Here is a 4,969-nt window from a genome sequence, read left to right on the forward strand (position 1 = left end):
ACAAACACACCACACCCCCCCCACACACATCCTTCCCCACGCAGGCAAACGGGCCCCAAGCACCACTCCTTCCCCAAAAACACAGCTGCCCAAAATCAATGACTGGACCTATCACTTCATTACTCAAGAGAGCGCCAAAAAAAAAAGGCTTAAAAGGGGGCTTCGATTGCAATAAAAAGCCTGCATGATTTCTGCGATTTTCTCCCCCGTTTTTTCTCCTTTCTCTCTGGCTCCTCTCTCTCTTGGCTCTTCTCTCTCCTGGCTCTCTTTCTCTCTCTCTTTTTTTCTCTCTCTTTCTCTCTTCTCTCTCTCTTCTCTCTCTCTATCTCTTTCCTCTCTGTCTGTCTTCTCTTTTCTCTCCCTCTCCTTTTTTTTTTTTTTCCCCCTTTTTTTTCCCCATTTTTTAAATTTTTTTTTTTGGGCCCCCTTTTTTTTTTTTCCCCCTCTTTTTTTCTTTTTTTTTTTTTTTTTTTCCCCCCTTTTTTTCCCTTTTTTTCCCCTTTTCCCCCCCCCTTTTTTTTTCCCTTTTTTTTTTTTTCCCCCCCTTTTTTTTTTTTTTTTTTTTTCCCCCCCTTTTTTTTTTTTTTTTTTTCCCCCCCCTTTTTTTTTTTAAAAAATTTTTTTTCCCCCCAAAAAAAAACCCCCTTTTTTTTTTTAATTTTTCCCCTTTCCCCCCCCCTTTTTCCTTTTTTTAAAAAATTTTTTTTTCCCCTTTAATTTTTTTTTCCCCCCCCCCCCTTTTTTTTCCCCCCCTTTTTTTTTTAATTTCCTTTTTTTTTTTTTTTCCCCCCTTTTTTGCCCCCCCCCCCCTTTTTTTTTTTTCCCTTTCCCCTTTTTTTTTTTTTTTTTTTTTTTTTCCCCTTTTTTTTTTTTTTTTTCCCCCCCCCCCCCCCCCTTTTTTTTTTTTTTTTCCCCCTTTTTTTCCCTTTTTTTTTTTTCTTTTTTTTTTTTTTTTCCCTTTTAATTTAATTTTTTTTAATTTTTTTTTTTAATATTTTTTATTTTTTACAAAAAAAAAAAAAACCCCCCCCGGGTATTTTTTTTTTTTCCCCCCTTTTTAAACCCCCAAAAATTTTTTTCCAATTTTTTTTCCCCCCCCCTTTTTTTTTTTAAAAAATTTTTTTGGGGGGGGTTTGGGGGTGTGTTTTGTTTTTTTTGTGTGTTTTTTTTTTGGGGGGTGTTTATTTTTTTTTTTTAAATTTTTAATTTATAAAAAATTTTTATAATAAATATAAAAAAAATTTTAAATAAATCATAAATTTTTTTTTTTTAATTTATAAAATTTTTAATTTAAATTTTTATAAAAAAAAAATTTTTTTTTTTGTTTTGGGGGGTTGGGTGTGTGGGGGTGGGTGGTTTTTGGGGGGGGGTGTGTGTTTTTTGGGGGGGGTTTTTTTTAAAAAAAAGGGGGGCCCCCCCGTCCCCCCCCCCCGGGGGGGGGGGGGTTCCCCTATAAAAAAAAAAGGGGGAAAAGGGAAAAACCCCAAAACCCTGGGGAAAAATTCTGGAGCCGGAGTCCTTGAGGCAGTTCGTTGTCGCCTGTGACCTCGTTCTGGCAACTCCTGCGACGCTGCAGTGAATGCAACCCTATGTAGAGCGACGGAGTGACCCTGAGGGATCCATCTATCGCAATACCTATATTGTTAATGGGGCTTTTCGTGCCGGAGCGGGTCGAGCGATAAGAACCAGGGATGAATATGGTAAATAAAATCAAAATAAAAGTTTAGGACTAAAAACAAAGTGAAAAAACTAAAATAAGATAAAACTGAACTCTTAAGAGAAAGAAAAATTCTACATTTAGTATTAGAAAAAGTGTTTTCAAATACTAGGCTGCCCCGTTTTCCTTTGCAGTTCCCTCATTTTCTGTGATGGCATGTTAAACCGGTGTAATTGTGACACCTACGAACGTGAAATAAAACCAACAATATTGAAAAAGGAGCCTGGACACAACTCCTTAATGAGGAAAAGGGTAACATAAAAGAACTAGGAGAACATTTTCAAACATATGCTAATATATCTTTACATCTGCAATATTAATATTCCTAACAACAAAAACACAACACTTATCTGTACTATAAGTCACACTGGTGTTCCACAGTGAGCCGAATCCACAAAATTTGCCTCTACAAATAGTAATTAAAAGGGGTGCCTTCGCCTCCCTGATTAATATGTCAGGTCAATGCCCCGTTGCAGTCTTCCGTCCTCGGATCTCTGGCTTAGAGGAGCATTGCCAGGCCAGAGAAGGTTGGTGAAGAAATGAGAGAAAAAACTAAGCATGGTCTGACAGGCTCTTAACAATGCTCCTAATTGCACAGGGTTAAAACATTAACATATGAAAATAAGATGTAAAAAGACATAAACATAAAAAGGACATAAAAAGACAGATGAAATTATCTTCACACTAAAAGCTGAGCACATAAAATAAAAGTAAATAAAAGCGGTTAGAGAAAGGTCTTTATCTTGCCTTAATTAGTGATACCTGGCGGGAAGGGGGAAGCAAGGTCGTTTACCCTGAGGTGACCCGCAATCAGCTGGAGATGCTTTTGAATGCATATAGTAATATTTGTTTATTTGTTTACATCAAAACCATGTAGAGTTCACTACAACGCCTCTGTTGCCGTATCGGTCTTCTTTTGGATCCAGCAGCTTGCTCGTCACATTCTTTCGGCCAGACATTATTGACTCTACCTATACGGGAGTGGGTAGAAACAATAATATCATAGTCGACATCGACTTTGGTGGCCTTCGATATATGTGTGTGTGTGTGTGTGTGTGTGTGTGTGTGTGTGTGTGTGTGTGTGTGTGTGTGTGTGTGTGTGTGTGTGTGTGTGTACATATACACACACATATACATACACACATATGCATACACACATATACAAATAAATGAATATATATCCATGTGTATGAATATATAGTAAGAGAGATAGATGGATAGACAGAGGGATAGGTAGATATAGAGAGCGAGCGAGAGAGAGAGAGAGAAAGATAGCGAGAGTGTGAGTGAGAGAAAAATATTTACGTAGAAAGAGTGTTAGAAGCAGAGAAGCAATACAAATCCAGTTAACGTGAATAGGGAGAATTGCCAATTGCGAAAATTGATGCCATTACAAACATTCCACGAAACAAAATGGAAAAAGCAATCACTATATCGAACACTTGAATTTTCTCGGATTTAATTTTAACACTAATAGATTTATCCAATTTCGTGTAGTTTTTTTATGTAGCAAAATGCCATATAAATCGACAGAGAACGTTGACCAGAACTAATATTTAACGAAACTAACAAGCAGATACATAATTATGACATATACAATTATTCCTGGGAAGCAAAAGATACATTAAGGGTAAGGAAAGAATGAATATGATAAATGATAAAATGGAACTGATGTAACAGAAAAAAATGAACAGAATACACCTTTACCGAAACCTTTTGATCCAATAACCAACCAAACAAATATATCTTAAAAAAGGAACAGAAAATAAAAAGACAGAAAAAAAATACACAGTAAATATTCTAAATGATAAGATCTAAATAAATAGGAATAAAAAATGAAATAGAAAAAATAATGACTTAAAAACTGAATGGTATCAGGTAACAAATAAACAAACGGTCGAACGAAAAGCAAAGGCCACGTAACGCATCTCTTCCGCCGCTCTGCATTGACGAGCGGACAGCCGGGTTTGTGCAATCGTTCGTTGCCATTGTTGATTGCACAGAATGAAATTGAATCGTAAATCCTTGCAGGCTGAAATATTCTTGCATTTAAGATTGAGGTCACGGAATATTATTTGAAAGAATAAGCATGCGTACAGGTAAACATGTATGTTATAACAAATGAATTGAGTCCAACTAAAAGTATAAACGGCAAAAAAAAAATTGCAAAAAAAAAAAAAAAAAAAAAACACTAAGAAATATAACACGGTAATAAATGAATGGATGAGTAAATGGATAGATGATGAATGAATAAATATACAATCATGCTCTTACACATTCATTTATATCTACACGCACACATGCATAAGTACTTACGTACATATATACATACATTCATACCAACATGTAATATGTACATAAATGTGTAAGTATATGCATACATATGTATACGTACATTTGTATATTCATAATACCTGGGCTGACGAGCTCCTGGAGTTTGACTGGATCTGCAGGCGTCAAGGCAGGCGGCGCCCGTCCACAGCATCATAGGGCGACTGGTACCTGCGCTGGCGAGTTCCTGGTCCTTCGCTGGATCTACGGGCTTTCCGGCAGGCGGCGCCCTTCCACTACATCCTGGGGCGACTTATTACCTGCTCTGACGAACACCCCGGTCCGCAGGCCTATGGCGATCTTCCGGTGACATCCAAAGGTAAACGTTTCTGCAGCAGGGTCATCCTTGGATGGCAGATATCGTCGGTCCAAATGCTATATATAGTCGGGAAACCATATCATACACGTAAGGGCCAGGATGGTAAGAGAGAAAGAAAGACAACAGAGAAGAGGGGGTGTTAAGTGCCACTAGCCGGTTATCTATATAAATTTGGTTTTTAATGTTCGTTTTTACTTATTTTCGTCTTTTGTTTCGTTATGTTCTTTACTCTCACAAAGATAAAGAAGAAATATAGGAAAGGGAGACGTCAGTAGCGATCCACATGAACCTAGCTTGAACTGTCTCTGATAGATATGGGAGTAGATCAAGGAAACGACAACGGCAATCCGCAAGGATTTACTTGAACCAATTGCCGTCATACAGAGAAGAAATGTACGTGTAATGTAAAGTAAGAAATTGTACATCTTTACGCTTGCAACTACGACAGCAACAAACACTATTAATGAAACGGCTTCAGTGTCTTTTGTTCTGTGTGGATGAGTGAGTAAGGGAGTTCATGTGTGTGAGCGACAGCGTGAATGAGAATGAAAGTGAGAGTGAACTCACACAAAGCGGAAATGTATGACAAACACGAAGATTAA

The sequence above is a fragment of the Penaeus chinensis genome, chromosome 9, assembly GCF_019202785.1.
Source record: "Penaeus chinensis breed Huanghai No. 1 chromosome 9, ASM1920278v2, whole genome shotgun sequence".
NCBI classification, from domain to species: domain Eukaryota; kingdom Metazoa; phylum Arthropoda; class Malacostraca; order Decapoda; family Penaeidae; genus Penaeus; species Penaeus chinensis.